We start from the raw sequence: 20,415 nt of genomic DNA, 5'->3' as shown, positions 1-20,415 counted from the left end.
TACTATAAAGTGGCAGTGATCAGGACAGTGCGGTATTGGTGAAAGAACAGATAAATAGATCAATGGAACAGAACAGAGATCACAGAAATAAACTCGCATAAATAGAGTCAACTGATCTTTGACAAAGGAGCGAAGGCAATACAATGGAGCAAAGATAGTCTCTTCAACAAATGGTGCTGCAATAACTGGACATTCATGTGCAAAAAAATGAATCTAGACATAGACCTTACACTCTTCACAAAAATTAACTAAAAATGGATCATAGGCCTAAATGTAAAATGCAAGAACTATAAAGCTCCAAGAAGATAAACTCCCAGATAACCTTGGGAACAACACCACCAAAGGCATGATCCATGAAAGAAATAATTGATAAGCTAGACTTCATTAAAATTAAAACATCTGCTCTGCAAAAGACAATGTCAAGAGAATCAGAAGACAAGCCACAGACTGGAAAAAAAAATATTTGCAAAGGACACATCTGAAAAAGGATTGTTATCCAAAATATACAAAGAACTTTTAAAACTCAATAATAAGAAAACAACCATATTAAAAAATGGGCCAAAGGCCTTAACAGACATCTCACCAAAGAAGATATACAGATGGAAAATAAGCATGTGAAAAGATGCTCCACAACATACGTCACCAAGGGAATGCAAATTAAAACAATGGGATACCACAACACACCTATCAGACTGGACAACATCAAACACTGGCAAGGGTGTATAGCAACAGCAACTCTCATTCACTTCTGACAGAAATGCAAAATGGTACAGCCACTTTGGAAGACAGTTTGGCAACTGTCTTAAAAAATAAAACATATTCTTATCTTACAATCCAGCAATCGTGCTCCTTTGTATTTACCCAAAGGAGTTGAAAACATGTCCACACAAAAACCTGCACACAGATGTTTATAGAACCTTTATTCATAATTGCCAAAACTTGGAAGCAACCAATATGTCCTTCAGTAGAGGAATGGATAAACTCTGGTACATACAGACAACGGAATGCTATTTAGCACTAAAAAGAAATGAGTTATCAAGCTATGAAAAAACATGGAGGAAACTTAAATGCATATTTCTAAGTAAAAGAAGCCAATCTGAGAAAGCTACATATTGTATGATTCCAACTATATGATATTCTGTAAAAGGCAAAACTATGGAAACAATGAAAAGATCATCAGTTGCCAGAAATGGGGGTGGGGGTAAAGAGACAGAGCATAGAAGGGTTTTAGGACAGTGAAAATACTCTGTATGATATTATAATGACATATTATTATATGTCGTTATGCATTTGTCCAAACTCATAGAATTAGAATGTATAACACAGTGAACCCTAAAGTAAGCTATGGACTTTAGGTAATAATGATGTGTCAATGGAAATTCATCCTTGGCAACAAATGTACCAATCTGGTGAGTGACGTTAATTATGGGGGAGGTGGGAATTCTGTGGTTGGCCAGTGGTTAGGACTCGGTGCTCTCACTGCCGAGGGCCCAGGTTCAATCCCTGGTCGGGGAACTAAGATCCCACAAGCCACACGGTGTAGCCAAAAAAAAAAAAAAAAATTATGGGGAGGCTATGCACGTGTTGAGGCAAAGGGTATATGGAAAACCTCTGTACCTTCCTCTCAATTTTGTTGTGAATCCAAAACTGCTCTAAAAAATAAACCTTTAAAAAAAAAGGTGTACATCTACATCCAAATCTCATATTGCCGTATTTTTTTACACGCAGTGAAGAATGGATTTTGCAAGCCAAAATATTTTGGTCAACATTGTAAAAAATTTACAGGCTATCTCAAAATGAGATTGATTTTTCTTGTAGTTGAATTTAAATATTAAAGGCTTTATGGCTCCAAGTGGTAATGCATAATAACTGGGTCTGCTTTATAATGATTTTTTAAAGCATAGCATAGGTAGCAAGAAAGTTTAAAGGAGTAAGATGCTAAAATGTTCTTTCCTGTGTCTAGTAGTATGCTTTAAAATTTTTTTTAACCATAATTCTTTAATTGAAATATCTTCCTTGACTCTGTCTGAAGTGAAGGCAGCTGAAACCTTTTATAAAACAAGCTTAATATTCAGAGAGAAAAAAAAAAGCAAGTATCCAGTTTTCCAAGATAATCTCAACTAAATCTACCTACAATGCAGGAACACTGACTACTAAGTATTGCTAACGTGGGAAAAAGAGAAAAGCTTACAGTTAAAAAACAACACCGACTGGTAACGATTTATTTTCCAAAGTCATTCCAGCACCTCTTACCTCTTTCTACAAATGTGTGTACCAATAGCACAAGGGCCACGGCAGCTTGGCAAAGAAGATTCACCTTGGTATGCCCAGTGTTCATTATTGAAGCTCAGGCTTCCCTGTTTCTTTTCAGGTTTTATGTAAGAAAGGGTCACTACTTCCAAGGGCCTCAAAAATTGAGGGTCACCAGAAAGGCTAAAGATATATTAGGTATCAAGGAGAGGTAGCAAAATAAGCGTGAGAGAGTGGGCAGTAAAAATGGATAAATATTCCCACCAACGATCCAGATGTACAAACTCTTCCATCATTTACATCCACAGCCCACCATAGACTCTTTATTTATTTATTTATTTATTTTTGGCTGCACTGAGTCTTCGTTGCTGCGCGGGGGCTTTCTCTAGTTGCAGTGAGCGGGGGGTTACTGTTTGTTGCAGTGCGCGGGCTTCTCACTGCAGTGGCTTCTCTTGTTGTGGAGCAGGGCTCTAGGCACACGGGCTTCAGTAGTTGTGGCACACGGGCTTAGTTGCTCCACAGCATGTGGGATCTTCCAAGACCAGGGTTCAAACCCGAGTCCCGTGCATTGGCAGGTGGATTCTTTAACCACTGCGCCACCAGGGGAGTCCCCCACAGCCCATAGACTCTTGAAGATGGATTTCCCTCAAGAGCAAGCAGCTGTTTCACCAAAGCTTCACTGGGGTTATTTCTATAAGATAATATATTATTTCGTGAAGACGCCCTCTCTCCTCATATTTCTGGTTCTTTCCCTCTTTTTTTATGTTATTGGCCACAGTATCAAACTGAGTAAACATTTTCCAGCTCAACCACATTATCTGCTTTGTCTATCCACACACACTTAAAGTTGCTCTTAAGGGGGGCTAAATTTTTCTGTGAAAACAGATGAAATACAGTCTGTCATGAGAATGAGTGTGAACCATCTGGAATATTTTCAGGAAGGACCAAATAAAATCCAATCAAATACGTTTGAGAAGCAACAGAAGTTTAAGGTGGTGTTTTTATCTACTAATTGTAAAGTTTATAAATTGCCATTGTTGATAGGTGTTTATCCTTTGAACACACTCATACGAGTATGCCCTATATATTTGTAGGAGCAGTGCCTGTCATAACAAAAGACTAGAAACAGCCTAAATGTCTATCAGTAGGGAGCTGGTTAAATAAATCAGTTTATCCCATACAATGAATGGATACTATTCAGCTAATGAAAAGGAATGAGGTAGACCAATATTTCTGAGATGGAAAGCCCACCAAAGGATAATAAGTGACATTGAAAACAAGTTAAAATGAAAAGTTTAGCTTTAGTTCATGTATTTTCAATTGTGTACTATGCCAGAGTATGAGTATACCACAATATATTTATAAAACATATCAACGTAAATGTATCTTATAAACATAAATTGAGGGCAAAATGCAAATTGCTAAAATACTAACAATATTATATCATTCATATGACATTTTAAAACATGAGAAACAATTCTACCTACTGTTAGGGACACATATATATGAATTAAGAGTACAAAGAAATGCATGGGAATGATGGTAGTTATCACCTGGGGGTTAGGAGGGACAATGTAATTGGGACAAGGTATTGGGTTAAACCACATGATATTGCCAATGTTCCACCATTTTTGACCTACAAAAACAACAATGTCATATATGGTTCAACCTCACACGTAAGTGGTCTTTGACTATGTTAAATAGGTTTTACTTTTTAAGCTAAGAGGAAGATACACGTGGGTTCATAGGAACCCATGTGGATCCATCATTATTTAGCTCTATGAGCCAAGACAAGTTATTTAACCTAATTTCTTTATCTGTAAAATGGGGATAATAATGAAACATATCTCACAGGGGTACCATGAAAATCAAATAAGTGAATATATATTAAGCACTTAAACAGTACCTGGCACATGGGTAAGCATTATTTGATTCAGCTACTATTATATTCTATAGCTTTTTGTACAGCTGTAATATTTCATGAAAATATTTTTCACTTATTATTTTTCACTTATTATTATGGAAAACTGTAAATATAAACAAAAGCAAGGAGACTAGTATAATAAGCCCAAATGTACCAATCACTTTGCTTTAATAATTAGCAAAGCATGGCCAATATGTTTCACTTCCACCCCCATTCCCAGAAACGCACATTAGATTATTTTGAAGGGATAATTTCATCCATAAATACTTTTTATATGTCTTTAAAACATAAGGATTTCTAGAAACATAACCAAAAATGCCATTACCACATTTTAAGAATTAACGATTCCTTAATATTATCAAATATCTAGTCACTGCTTCAATTTCCTTGCTTGTCTCATAAATACTTAAGTAAATTTTGTTTTGCAGTATTTATAAGTACACAGCTTGCTGAATTTTTACAAAGTGAACATTCCCATGTAACCAGCCAGCACTTGGAAGAAGAAATAGAATGTTGAGTTTTCCATCTTTTTGTGTGTTTTTTACAATTTTTTTCAAATCAGGATCTAAATAGGGTCACATCTTACAAATGGTTGACAGTCTCTTTCACAGTAATTTTTCATTTTTAAATTAACATTACAGTGATGAAGGATATGAGCCTATTTCTACTTTTTAGACAATTTAGGTGTTTTTCATTATTTCTAAAGAATATATAAAATACTGTTTGTTACCACTGGCAGTGAGAATGGAAGTCAGAAATATGCCAGGGTAGTCTTTCAAGGCATTACCAACAAACAGCATTTTTAGAAAGGAAATACCATTGAAAATTAAAAACAGATTCAACTATGGTCATTAAAGTATAGCAAACAGCCAGAGATCTATTCTCCAGCTAACTCAATATAGAGATTCGCTTTTAGAATTTAATTGTATTTTTCATAATCATAATTGTATTCTACCTTAACTACTGTGCTTCCTTACTTGGGTTTCCAGCCCTGAGTCGAAATGAAATGAAAGTGTCTCAATGGTGCGACGGTAATAGAATTTGAAAATCTTTATTCTGAGATATTGTAGTTTTGCAACCCTTAATGGCATTGTCCTTGACTGGAGATGCACAAGCAAATTCATTTCCTGCCATCCTCTCTGAGGCTAATGGGCCTTCCAACTGCAGAGTTTTCACTGACTTCTAATGACTGGGTGCAGCAGAGAGGGGCCTCTGGGAGCAGGATGCTGTCTTGTGGCAGAGTTCCTGGGAGAAAGGAAACCTTGAAAGACGCACTGCAATAAATCCCTTGTTTGGGGAAAACAGAAAGTCAAGCTCTATCATAAATTTTTTATTTTCCTCCAGAATTTGACTTTAAGATTATGTTCAGGTGAAAGCAAGAGAAGATTGTCTGATAAAATAATTGTGAAAAGGTCTGAAATTAAAATATATATAAATGCTTATGTAAAATAGTCATGTAGAGTATTCCACTCTCCAAGACTTTGAGAAAAATGCTACATCTGGTGATAAAATCTGAGACTGTCTCTCATACATTTGTAAAATTAAGATAATTATGTGAGTAAATGAGAAAAAAATGAGAAATCTATATACTATTATACTGCATTGTCAGTAAGAATAAGGTGACTGATTTTTAAAGAAAATGCAGAATTATCACACACAAAAAAAATCACTTACCTATTCCACATTTACATTATAAGATGTGTGTAGCTATTGAAAATACACCAGAACCTCACCCAGAGAGTGTTTCCACAGTCTAAGAAGACAGCATTGATAAACGGAAGTTGCATATCACACAAACTGAATGGTGAGGTAGAAACCTTGCACAGAAGCAGGCTTTCATTTCTGACCACTTTGGTACAAACTAGATTTCCCTAGAGGTTCAATTTGATGTAAAGAACAGGCAATTTAAGCTAGCTCAGCAAGTCAGAAATCAGTGGTAATAATAAGTTGTAAGTGCCTGAAAAAGGTGATGTCGAGAAGTCGGAAGCTATTATAAATTCAATTTCCCCATACAAAAGAAAAATTAGCAAAGCAACAAATGCAGTTCCAGGCATTGGTGTGCGGGACGGTTATCTGATAGTCAAGCCACTCTCTCATCATGCTCTCACCCCCCAAACACAAACAAGAATAAGTTAGCTAGCCAATCCTGTTGCAGTCTGGCATCAGTTCTCAAAGATTTGGTTCCATGACATAGTTATTGCAAGGGGGTAAGCAAGGTACAGGGACCTGCCTTCAGAGGAAAGGAACCTACCGACCTCTCAAGGAAAGGAATTGTGTGCTCTATTTACCCTTGTCTTCCCAGCCCTTAGCACTACCAGGTCTCATTGTATCCTCCACAGATGTTTGTTGACATTGCAGTTGGTTGGAAGTCATAATATTTCAGGATTTGTGTTCAGCCAGACCTTGAAGTAGCATAGTAAAGAAGAAATCAGCTATGTGTATGAAACTGCTTTTAAAAGGATACATTATTTCATGAATAAATTAAATTTTGTCAGCACCCTGCTACTTCAAGGTCTGGCTAGAGTAATTATTATCCTGATTTACAAAAGCTGTCTAAGACTACATGGGACTTCATTAAAAAAACCAAGATAGGTAACAAAGATGGGCCTCAAACTCTGGTATACTATATCCAGTGTGATTTTCTCCATACCTCATCTGTTGAGCTATCAAATCCCAACAACCACAGAATAGAGAAGGGCGGGTGACAGCCACCCTGATTGGCTCTTCAAGGTCTTACTGTTATTATCAGCAGGACCCTGTTCTTGTTTGTGGCCAGTACAGAGATCAGCTGTCTTGACAATCCCAGAATCAGCTGTGGCCCCAGGGCCAGCATAGACTGTTTTCACTACATTCTGATGAGTGTTGGAGATTGGGAATATTTGTCTGGAAGTAATAAGCAAGATCAGAAGTGACTGGAGGCAGGTAGAGCAGTTAAAGGACCACAAAAATAGCCCTAGAGGGCTTCCCTGGTGGCGCAGTCATTGAGAATCTGCCTGCCAATGCAGGGGACACGGGTTTGAGCCCTGGTCTGGGAAGATCCCACATGCCGCGGAGCGACTAAGCCCGTGAGCCACAACTACTGAGCCTGCGCGTCTGGAGCCTGTGCTCCGCAACGGGAGAGGCCGTGACAGTGAGAGGCCCGCGCACCGCGATGAAGAGTGGCCCCCACTTGCCGCAACTGGAGAAAGCCCTCGCACAGAAATGAAGACCCAACACAGCCAAAAATAAATATAAATAAATTAATTTAAAAAAAAAATAGCCCTAGAATAAGAGACTCTCTTAAGTAATATAAAAGGAAAAGAAATATAGATCAATAGCTGAAACACAGATAGATAATAGGTGGGTAGATATATATCTGATAGATATCAGATACATACATATAAATTAGAATGTCTTAATCTGAACTATATATCTTCACACAACTAATGTTTGTGAAATAGGGATGCATTTTATAATCAATGTACATATTTAACACAACGGTCTTTTTTTCCTAACACTAGAGAAGGGAAGAAATATACATATAATTTCTATTGCCTAACGACTTCTTTCCTTTCATTTGGAACTGTAGATCAGAGAGTGGTTGATCAATAAACTAAATTTGATTATCATTTATACTCTTCTTATATTTTTGCCTTACTACATATGATCTCTCTGAGACCAGAGGCCCCATTTTACTTAACTCTATAATTTCCCATAACACCTAATATTTCTTTTTTTTTTTTTAATTAATTTATTTATTTATTTATGGCTGTGTTGGGTCTTCGTTTCTGTGCGAGGGCTTTCTCTAGTTGTGGCAAGCGGGGGCCACTCTTCATCGCGGTGCGCGGGCCTCTCACTATCACGGCCTCTCTTATTGCGGAGCACAGGCTCCAGACGCGCAGGCTCAGTAGTTGTGGCTCACGGGCCCAGTTGCTCCACGGCATGTGGGATCTTCCCAGACCAGGGCTCGAACCCGTGTCCCCTGCATTGGCAGGCAGATTCTCAATGACTGCACCACCAGGGAAGCCCCAACACCTAATATTTCTTGATACACAGAGTTTAATACGTATTTGCTACTGGGTATTGTTAAAAGTTACACACATACAATTAGCAAAAAAATGTCTCAAGCAGGTGATTCATGTCCAACAAAACGAAAGAAATTGAGAAAAATAAAACTGTTGAGCATATTTAAGCACTAGACACATCCATTAACTCAGATGAGATATCATCTAAATATCTAAACAGCAAGGAGAATGTTGCCAAAAATTAATTTCTGTTTATGACATTTTAGTAGAAATTCTCTATCATACAAAAAAGAACATTAATTTTTACCTCACTGTATTTTGATTAGAATAAATTTTAAAAAGGAAACAACTGGAGGCAATAGTTAAATTATGATACAACCATAAACTAGAATGCAGCGCTGCCAATAAAAAATGAGGTTTCCAAAAGATACTTAATGACCACATTATATTTAGTGGAAAAAAGCATGATATAAAATTAAATCAATTATTTGATTTAAATTTTCTAAATATTGATGGAGTTCAGAACATGCTGCCCCCAAAATATGGCTCCATGACATATTGAATATTTTAAGCTAAAGGAATTTGAGAAATGACAGATACAGAAAGGACTCTCAGACCTACCCCATCTCCCCTGAAATAGGTGATAAGACCCTCATGTGAGAGGTGCCGTCCTTATACCTGGAAGAAAGTAGCATCCTTATCTCTGAAGACAGAGGGGCACCAAGAAGAATCCCAATAAACAGGCCTTGCTAAGTTTCCCCCAGTTTACTACCCTTAGCTCATACTTTTTTGTCCATGACTATCCACTCTTCATCAGATCTAGAATAAAAACACTCAGGTTTAACTGTTTCTTCAGGTCTTCATTCCCTTATGAAGGCTCCCAAGTCACATAAAACTTAAATAAATGTGGTTGCTTTCCTCTCGGTAATTTATCTTCTGTCAGTCCAATTTATAGGGTCCCAGCCAGAGAACCTAAGAGTGTAGTAAAAAGAAAAAAAAAAAAGAAATTTTCTTCCCCTACAAAATATATGAGACTAGAAAGAAATATACCTAAATCTTCATAGTGGTAATTTCTCAAATATGAAATTACAGATATTTTTAAAAACTAATTTCTATAATTTCCAACATTTTTATCAGCAGGGCTTTTAAAACGTTTACCTTAATGAGCAAGTTCCCCACAGTGTGATTTTGCTCATTTGAGTCTTCTTTGTGCATATTGCTGGCCAGCTGTAGCTTACCCCTCAGAACAAAACTGTGTATAGAAACGACTCAACCCAATTAACAAGAATATACTACACCAACCTTTACTGAGTTATTGTTACCAATATTATTTTTATTTTCCTCCTAATAAGAAAATTAAAATCTATTTCAATTTTTAGAAGCAACTCACATGAAATCTCAGATTATAAACTTGGTCTGACTTTTTTATTCCAGGAATGGGTTAAACTGATCAGTTAATGAAAGCACTAGCTACTGAGACCGGTAGGAATTGGATGACACCCAAATGAAAGCCATTCAGGGATTAAACAGAGTGAGAGGGATTCCTCGAAAAAGACCAGATTTCTGGGATTCACAGCATCCTCTCTTTCTCCAGTTCTCCTCTGATACTTATCTAACTGTATACCTGAAATGTGCTTATTTTATGTGCAAATATGTGTGTAATGTACACATTTAATGTACAGTTATTTTTATTACTAAGCAAGGGAACACTAAGATATATCTATAAGTAGCTCTCACTAGCTCCTCTTCCTTCACTTCCTCCTTAAGCTGGGCACTGCCCCAATTCCCACCCTCAGCCCTCTTCTTTCACTATATGTTTCTTTAGGCTGATGCTTCTCCAAGTGTGCTTCCAGACCAGCAGCATCAGCACGACCTGGGCGTTTGTTAGAGCTGCAAATTGCTGGGCCTGTCCCAGACTGAATCAGAAACTCCAGGCATGAGGCCCTGCGGTGAGTTTTAACAAGGCCTCCAGGAGATTTTGATGTGTGTTGAAGTGTGGGAACCCCTGCCTCCAGGCAATCATCTGCCTCTTAGGTCTGTGGCTATAAACCTGTACTTCCTGGCTCTGACCTCTCTTGTGAGCTCCAGACCTGAGTTACCATCTGCCTGCTGAATCTCTCTATCTGAATATCCCCAGTGTAACTCAAACTCAGCAAAGTAATAAGCTTCGACCTTCCTACCCCTCTCCCAGACCACCTCTACCCTAAAGCCTGCTCCTTTTCCGGTTCTCCCATCTCAATTAAGGATACCTAATATTCACCTGGTCTTTTAGCCTAGAAATCTTAAAAATCATCTATTTTAGTTTTCTTCTGGTCACAAGTCCTGACTCTACCTTAGCGATGTGTCTCATGTCCTACTCTCCTCTTACTTTCACTACCGTATTGCAGTAACAGGTCTATTCACCTGTTGATCCCCAGCCAAATCCATCCCTCACACTTCTGCTGGACAAAACAAATAAGAGGGAGAAAGACTATGTTGTACATCAATATAATCCCATTGCTGGTTGCTCCAAAAGATTCTTTTTCTGGGACTTAATTCTCTCCGTGACCCTGTTGCTCATAAATATTAATACTATTGCGTTATTTTTCCAGAACATCAGTCTTTTCCTGTTAAATCTCTTCTCAAAAACTTTCAGGAGGAGGGGAAGAAAAAAAAAAACAACTTTCAAAACTTCCCATTGTCGAGACTTCCCTGGCAGTCCAGTGGTTAAGACTCCGCGCTTCCACTGCACGGGGCACAGTTTCAATCCCTGTTTAGGGAAGATCCCGCATGCCGTAAGGCCAAAAAAAAAGAAAAATTTCCCATTGTCTATTTAAAAATCTGAACTCTTTAAAACGACGTTTTTAAACCCCTGCCCCCTCCCATGACAGCGTGGTCCCACCCCACACTTTCACTCATGCTCCTCCTTGGATCTGGATTTCACCTCCCATTTCCATCCCTCTTTCTTTACCATTTTACTTTTTATCCTTCAAAGACCAGTTTGAATGCTACTTGCCTATCAGAACTCACAAATCAGTTATCTTTGTGCCGCCCATGGCACATTTCCTTTTTTTTATAATGTATTTTTTTTTTTTTTTTTTTGGCTGCGCTGGATCTTCGTTGCTTCGCACACGCTTTCTCTAGTTACGGCGAGCGGGGGCTACTCTTCGTTGTGGTGCACAGTCTTATTGCGGTGGCTTCTCTTGTTGCAGAGCACAGGCTCTAGGCTCACGGGCTTCAGTAGTTGTGGTGCACGGGCTTAGTTGCTCCACAGCATGTGGGATCTTCCCGGACCAGGGCTCCAACCGTGTCCTCTGTATTGGCAGGCGGGACTCTTAACCACTGCACCACCAGGGAAGTTCCCCATGGCACATTTCTTTTTACAAATGGTCTCCCCAAGAGAAGACACTTTTTTTTTTTTTTTTTAGTTTATTTATTTATGGCTGTGTTGGGTCTTCATTTCTGTGCGAGGGCTCTCTCTAGTTGTGGCAAGCGGGGGCCACTCTTCATCGCGGTGCGCTGGCCTCTCACTGTCGCGGCCTCTCTTGTTGCGGAGCACAGGCTCCAGACGCGCAGGCTCAGTAATTGTGGCTCACGGGCCCAGTTGCTCTGTGGCATGTGGGATCTTCCCAGACCAGGGCTCGAACCTGTGTCCCCTGCATTGGCAGGCAGATTCTCAACCACTGCGCCACCAGGGAAGCCCCATGGCACATTTCTTATACCTCCGTGAGAGCTTCCTTTCTTCCAGGCATAGTAGTTATTTGCTTATCTGATAACACATGCCCTTAAGGGCATGATGGAGACCTTAATTCATTTCTATCTCTTAAACTACTTAGCCTACTTCGAAAGCACTATGCTATGGTCTGAATGTTTGTGTCCTCCAGAAATTCATATTTTGAAATTCTAATGCCTAATGTTTATAGCATTAGCAGGCAGAGCCTTGGGAAGGTGATTAGATCATGAGGGTGGAGTGGATTAGTGCATTCGCGAATGGATTAGTGCTCTTATAAAAAGGCTCACAGAGCTCCCTAGCCCCTTCGGCCATGTCAGGATAATGAGAAGCTGGCAACGGGGAAGAGGATCCTCACCAACCATGCTGACATCCTGATCTTGGACTTCCCAGCGTCCAGAACTGCGAGAAATAAATAAATTTCTGTCGTTTATAAACTACCTAGTCCGTGGTATGTTGTTATAGCAGCCCAAACAGACTAAGACACACTGAACAAACACTAACTGAGCGGAAATACATATTGTATCAATTACCACACAAAGGTTAAGCCAAACCAACCTAACTATCTTGGCACAGATTAAATGCTTGAATGGGTCTCTCCTAGTTTCTCCAGAACAAAGGCTGTCACACCTGGGTGATGGTGAAAGAAGAGGGCTGAGGATGGATTTTGCAGCGTGCCCAATTTAAGAAGGAAATGAGGGAAAAGGAGCTAGTGAGGGATACTTATAGATATGTTGTAGTGTTCTCCTCACACCGTAATAAAAATAGTTCTACATTCAGTATGTACATTTCTTCCCCAAAAAGTAGATTCCCAGAATATTATCTAGATAAAAACAAGGGAAAGCAATGAGTGATTACTTTTTAGTAAAGGAACTAAGGAGAAGAGCATGGAGGGAAGGTTTTACTATATTAATGTTCCAATATGTTCATATTTCTATTCTTAATGCCAATATAGGTTATCTAAGTAGAGGAATATGGGCCAATGTTATGGGTTTTTATTTTTTATTTTTTTTATAACTTTTTTTAAAATTTATTTATTTTATTTATTTATTTTTGGCTGTGTTGGGTCTTTGTTGCTGTGCACGGGCTTTCTCTAGTTGCAGCGAATGGGGGCTACTCTTCGTTATGGTGCGTGGGCTTCTCATTGCGGTGGCTTCTCTTGTTGCAGAGCACGGGATCTAGGTGTCCGGCCTTCAGGAGTTGTAGCTCACGGGCTCTGGAGCGCAAGCTCAGTAGTTGTGGCGCACGGGCTTAGTTGCTCCATGGCATGTGGGATCTTCCCGGACCAGGGATTGAACCCGTGTCCCCTGCATTGGCAGGCGGATTCTTAACCACTGTGCCACCAGGGAAGCCCTTTTTATGGGTTTTTAAAAAATAGTTTTCTGTATTTTTTTAAGACCTAATACATTGTATTAAAATTAAATTAAAATACAGATTCTAAGGCCTCATTCTGGAGGTTCTTAGCTGGTATATCTACAGTGGGAAGCTGCATTTTTTTCCAATCTCCTCATATGATTCTGGTACACCCCCCAGGACACATGTTCCCCAGTACAATAACCTCCTACCTCTGGTGGTAAATGGGTGGGGAATCTTCTGTTAAAAGTGTAACAGAAGAAGAAAGCAACTTCACCAGCAGATAATAAAATGGACTTGAAGGTGTGACCTGGCTACAAAATCCATCGCACCAAGGGTACCAAACAGACTAAACAGCAAGGGTCTTGGCCCTCTCCCTCTTGAACACACAGTTCTTCCCTGAGGTTATGCTGTACTATTTACTAAAGCTACGTTTGCCTTTACTGCCTTCTTTTCCCCTCAAACAGTCCTTCATACTCTTTTAAGCCAGATTTTAGGAGAATAAAATATTGCCTAGCCAAAAGGGGAGGGTAATCCAGGTGTGACACACCAGAGAGGGGATGGTGCTCTTGGCACTGTCGCTTCTGCGAGGTAGAATCCCCCGTCTTCACATCTGAGCTCAAGTTATGGGGGTCCTTGTTAACCATGCTGAGGAGTTGGGACTTTATTCAGAGATAAAGTACCTTTCAAAGTGCAATTACCAGACCATCAGTAACAACACGGTGCTAGGAACCTGTTAGGAAATGCAATTCTTGGGCATCACCCTAGATCTACTGAACCAGAAATCCTGGAGGTGGGGCTTAGAAATCTGTGTTTTAAAAAGCCCTCCAGGTGATCCTAATGTACGTGAATCTGAGAACTACTGATGTAAAGGAAAAGTAGTGGCTGGTGGTTTAAAACAAAGAAATGATGTATTGAATACTTTTATCTGTGTTTTAGAAAGGTAACTCTGATTGTATAAATTAAAGCAAACAGAAACACAAGAAATCAAACATTTATACTGCACCTACAATGTATCAAGTACTAGGTACTTTACAGATATTTATGTCTTGTTTGGACTGAAAGCCAGCGAGGCTGTCTCTGTCCAGACTCCCAGAGAGCCCTCAGTGCAGTTCTCCAAGTAAGGGTCCCCGCAAACTGCCCATGCCTGCTGCCCTACTGCCCCCTCTGCCCACTCTCTACTCATTCTGTCCTATGTCCTTCTTAGACGCTGACCTTTGAGTCCCCCAATTCCTGTCTAATGGCCAGAACTGGCTTGCACGGACCTCAGTGAGGCACGCTGAGATAATGCAGTGTCTGCTGGGCCCGTGTACCCTTTGGGCCTTTGCCACAAAGTTCTAGAGCTCCTCGGATCAGAACGGCAAGTCAGCACCAAACTTTTCAGTATGGAATCCCTCCTCCAACCCCTGTGTCCTAGGGCCAGAAACAAAAAAGAGACACTGATGCCAGATCTGGATGAGACACTTGCTAACTTCTACCACAATGGTTCTAGGGTCACAGTCCTCCCCAAACACTTCCTCACTTCATCCCCGCAGTAGAAATACTCCAATATCCCACCCAGCTTTTTGGCCACAAGAGATTTTAGATTTTCTTCTAGAAATGTCGAGCCTACGGCACCAGCTGCTGTTCTTGTAGAAAGTATGAAGATTTAAGGTTCTGAAAGGCATCAGCAGAGGCATGCCCAAGAAGAGATACCACAGAGAGACACTGCCATCCCAACCAAGATCTGCTCTTAGTGACCTTCTGTGACCCCAGCGTTAGAGGCTTCCAGAATCTGTTTCCAATGCTGACGCATCCAGTTCTCTGCTGATGAGTGTACTATGGAGAACTGGAATCTTCATCGGCATTAGCTACAGTAAAAACTGCTCTCCTCCCATTTCACCAGGGATATTACCGATGAATGGAGCATGAGTCCTTGGGATGCCTTCTGATAGCCTATCGGTAACGGAGCAGGACCCTACGGGGCCTGCCCGGACAGACCCCTCCCCCATATCCTCTGCTTTAGCTCCTCTCTTAAGTACCCAGATAATACTATCTCATGCATATTTCCTGAATTTTTCAGATGCTAAAAACCACCACCAAATGGAAGAAATTAACTACTTGATGATCATGAGCATGTAGCCCCCAGACCTACTGGTGCCTAAGGATTGATAATGTTAACCGCCCTGTTACCTCAACATCAACCAATCAGAGAATTGTGCACGTGCTGATCACATACCCTGCAACCCCACGCCCTTACCTGGCCTTTAAAAATGCTTTGCTGAAACCCTTCAGTGGATTGGGGTTTTGGGGGGCATGAGCCACCCGCCTCCTTGCATGGTCCTACAATAAACCTTTCTCTGCTCCGAACTCTGACATTTCAGTATTGTTTGGCCTTACTTGTGTCGTGCACACAAACTTGCGTTCGGTAACATATCCCATGCTGGATGAACAAACAGCACAGAATCTGCAGCAGGCTCACCCAAACTATATGTCCACACTCCCTGGAGCTCCTGACTGGGGCACAGGACTAGGAGGGCTAAAACATCTCTGGGGTTGTGAGTCAGAACTTCCAGAAAAGGGAAACCAAACTGACGGGGATCTGCAGGGTTCATGGAGAAACTGAACCAGTTTTGTTGTGATCTGATGTAGAACTTGATAAAACAGGGTGGGGGTGGGGAAGCCTGCCAGTGCAAAGACTATTACAGTAATTCAGGAGAGTGATGGTTAAGGTCTTACATCAATCAGCATTAGTGGGCACTGATGAAGAGAAAGAGTTGATTCAATTCAAAGGAAGAATGAAGACATGATCAAAACTCTCAGAGGAAAACACAGGCAGAACACTCTTTGACATAAATTGCAGCAATATCTTTTTGGAACCACCTCTTAGAGTAATGAAAATAAAAACAAAAATGAACAAATGGTACCTAATTAAACTTAAAAGCTTTTGTACAGCAAAGGAAACCATAAACAAAACAAAGACAGCCCACAGAATGGAAGAACATATTTGCAAATGAAGCAACCGACAAGGGATTAATCTCCAAAATATACAAAGACCTCATATAGCTCAATATCAAAAATACAAACAACCCAATCAAAAAATGGGCAGAAGAACTAAATAGACATTTCTCCAAAGAAGAAATACATATGGCCAATAGGCACATGAAAAGATGCTCAACAACACTAATTATTAGAGAAATGCAAATCAAAACTACAGTGAGGTACCACCTCAAACAGGTCAGAATGGCAATCATCAAAATGTCTACAAACAATAAACGCTGGAGAGAGTGTGGAGAAAAGGGAACCCTCCTACACTGTTGATGGGAATGTAAATTGGTACAACCACTATGGAGAAGAGTATGGAGGTTCCTTAAAAAACTAAAAGTAGAGCTACCATATGATCCAGCAATCCCACTCCTGAGCATATACCCAGAGAAAACTATAAACGGAAAAGATACATGCACCCCAATGTTCATTGCAGCACTATATACAATAGCCAGGACATGGAAGCAACCTAAGTTTCCATCAACAGATGAATGGATAAAGAAGATGTGGCACGAATATACAATGGAATATTACTCAACCATAAAAAGAAACGAAATTGAGTTATTTGTAGTGAGGTGGTTGGACCTAGAGTCTGTCGTACAGAGTGAAGTAAGTCAGAAAGAGAAAAACAAATACCATATGCTAACACATATATATGGAATCTAAAAAAAAATGGTTCTGATGAACCTAGGGGCAGGATAGGAATAAAGATGCAGACGTAGAGAATGGACTTGAGGACACAGGGAGGGGGAAGGGTAAGCTGGGACGAAGTGAGAGAGCAGCATGGACATATATACACTATCAAATGTAAAACAGAGAGCTAGTGGGAAGCAGCCGCATAGCACAGGGAGATCAGCTCAGTGCTTTGTGACCACGTAGAGGGGTGGGATAAGGAGGGTGGGAAGGAGACACAAGAGGGAGGGGATATGGTGATATATGTATACATATAGCTGATTCACTTTGTTATACAGCAGAAATTAACACAACATTGTAAAGCAATTATACTCCAATAAAGATGTTTAAAAAAATAAAATAAAATAATACCTGAAAAAAAAATGAGAGAGCGAGATGAACAAAGTAAAAGGAATTCACAATCCTGTGTGTGATAAGAGGTGAAGGGGAATGAGGGACACATGATTAGAAGGGTAAACTGCGATGGACTTTTAACACAAAGGACTCAGATGCAACCCAGGTAATCCATGAGAAGGCTCGCATGCCCAGAATTCAGCTGAGGGAACCATGATGGATGGACCTGGCTGGGGTCTAGGGAGAAGACATGGGAACGATGCTGAGGAAGACCATACCTCTGCAGAGAAGCAAAAAGGGCTTCATACACCAGGGGTGGGAAGAGCAGGCAAAGCAGAGCTTCCAGCCAACACTCAGCTTATAACAGACCTGTGAGTTAGCCAGGCCAAGCCAAGAACTAACCAGCTGATCCAGAGATGCACAAGCAACAACATGTGCTTGTTATTTTCAGCACCGAGTTGGGGTAGGGTGGGCTGTTTTGCAGCGGTAGCTAAGGGATGCATTCGACTCAGCAACGTTGAGGCAACCAGAGGTAACTTCAGTACCATCTCCATTTGAACCAAGTATTTTCTTTGCTGTCCACCCTTTCTGTGTTGTTTATAAAACCTCAAAAGTATATAATTCACCTCAACATAATAAAGGCTATATATTCTATATGACAAGCCCATAAAAAAAAAAAGACTATATAGATCGTTCCTGGAATGTGACAAATTCATATTTTGCTTTCTGGAACTTTCTGGAATTGTTTGGTTTTTTTCTGAATATTTTTGATCCATGGTTGGTTGAACCTGTGGAGGTAGAACTTACAGATACAGAGGGCTGACTGTATTTATATCTTGTTATATTTTTTAACCACGATAAAAATTAAAATCACTGAAAAAAAAAAAGACATGGAGGCAACCTAAATGTCCATCAACAGATGAATGGATAAAGATGATGTGGTACATATATACAATGGAATATTACTCAGCCTTAAAATAGAATGAAATAATGCCATGTGCAGCAACATGGATGGACCCAGAGATTATCGTACCAAGTGAAGTAAGTCAGACAGAGAAAGACAAATATCATATGATATCACTTATACTTGGAATCTTAAAAAAAAAAAAAGGATACAGGGACTTCCCTGGCGGTCCAGTGGTTAAGAATCCGCCTTCCAGTGCAGGGGATGCAGGTTCTATCCCTGGTCGGAGAAATAAGATCCCACATGCTGCAGGGCAACTAAGCCCGCGCATCACAACTACTGAGCCCGCGCATCACAACTACTAAGCCCGCGCATCACAACTACTGAGCCCGCGCATCACAACTACTGAGCCCGCACGCTCTGGAGACCCTGCACCACAACTAGAGAGAAGTCCGTGCGCCACAACGAAAGATCCCATGTGCCGCGACTATTCTTTTTTTAATAAAAAATTTTAAAATTAAATTAAGTTTAAAAAAAGGATACAAATGAACTTATTTACAAAAGAGAAACAGACTCACAGATTTCGAAAACAAACTTATGGTTACTAAAGGAGAAACGCGGGGGGGGGACAAATTAGGAGTTTGGGATTAATATGTACACACTGCTATATATAAAATAATCAACAACGAACTACTGTATAGCACAGGGATATCTACTCAGTATTCTGTAATAGCCTATGTGGGAAAAGAAACTTTAAAAAATGGATATATATGTATAACTGAATCACTTAGCTGTACACATGAAACTAACACAACATTGTAAATCAACTATACTCCAATATAAAATAAAAAATAAATTAAAAAAAAGAAGACATGATCAACTAACTGCATGGAAAGTAAAGGGAATAGAGAAACCAAGGATAACTCTGAGTCAAACTTAGAAAAGTGCAGTAAATTGATTCCATTAATGGCCCCAATTAAATGGACTCCCATATCTAGACCCTTTACGGTATATTTAGTTCCCTCTTACTCTGACTCTGGGCTGGGCTATATGACATGCTTTCACCAGTGGGACCATATCAAGCTTGAAGCAAGCAGTGACTTGAAAAAGCTTTTAAGAACTTCTACCTTCTTTTGCTTCTCTGTGATCGCTATGAGCATATTCTCCAAGCTCGCTTGAAAACATGCTCAGGCTGGTCTACTACGAGGCCATGAGAAACATGAGCATATGAGAGACACTTGAAGAAGAGTCCAGTTATCCGACTAAGGTCATCTTAGACCAGCCTAAAGCCAGCTGCTCCTCAAACACGTGAAAGCCTCGTCAGGCTCATCAGAACCACGCAACCAAAGGGCAGCTGACTTCACACTACGTGTGCAAAACCAGCTGAGACCTGTAAGCTGTAATAACGACTGTAGTTTACGCCACTGAGCTTTCAAAGTGAACTGTTACACAGCATTTTTGTAGCAACAGGTAAAGGTAACTGAGATAGTTAAGAAACCCAGTGGTTCTCTTTGCAGACTTTGAAACAGAGGCAGAGCATGTGAGTAGAGAAAGAAAAATTGAAGTCTAGACATCATGAGTTTAAGATCATTATAGGACAACTTGGTAAAAACATGCAAAAGTAACATAGAAACACAAGTCTAGAACCCAAAATTTTGAGCTGGCAACATAAATTTGCTCCTTCAGCATAAACTGATCTCAGAGAGCACAAACTGTAAGATTTCTTTTTTAACAGCAAAATAAAAAAGTAATAATAATAATAAAAATTTTTTAAAAACAGCAAAGTAAGAAATTTGGGGAACACCATTTAAAAGGTAGTCAGAAAAACAGGTATTCTCTCCTGCTACAGAAGAAAATAATACTGCAAAATATAAACAAACAGAATTTCAAGAAGGCAAGCATGAACAATAGTACCAAGGGCTTCTGATTTCAGTTCGGATGAGGTCTGAAAATGTATATGCCTATTGATTATGGAGTAATGTCAATGCAGATAGAAGGACAACATATAAAGTTAAACATCCCTTACATCCATGTGCCTTACTCCCATTCAACAATAGCCATTCAAGAAATCTTGCACGTCAACATTGTCTTCCCAGGTTTCTTCCTCCTTGCCCTCTCCCAGTCTCCTGCCCCTTTTGTGCCTTTCTGGCCCTATTCCTTTCTTCCTCTGATTGTTTTCAGCTAAAAGGCAAAGGGAGTATTTCAGACCTTGATATGGGAT

General features: G+C 40.0%; 1 protein-coding gene and 1 long non-coding RNA gene across 2 annotated transcripts in view; both read right to left on the bottom strand.

Annotated features, from left to right (window-relative positions):
• The window catches only part of LOC309627624, an 81,945-nt gene extending 63,386 nt beyond the window's left edge, over positions 1-18,559 (bottom strand). Inside the window, exon 1 of the long non-coding RNA XR_014243866.1 lies at positions 11,567-18,559. This is a non-coding gene — a long non-coding RNA (uncharacterized lncRNA). The remainder of the gene's footprint in view (positions 1-11,566) is intronic.
• Positions 1-20,415, bottom strand: part of ANK2 (ankyrin 2) — a 688,006-nt gene that overhangs the window by 610,014 nt on the left and 57,577 nt on the right. The window lies entirely within an intron of this gene.

Source organism: Balaenoptera borealis (assembly GCF_965194805.1).
Source record: "Balaenoptera borealis genome assembly, chromosome: 4".
NCBI lineage: Eukaryota > Metazoa > Chordata > Mammalia > Artiodactyla > Balaenopteridae > Balaenoptera > Balaenoptera borealis.
This window is presented reverse-complemented; position numbering and strand designations above follow the sequence as displayed.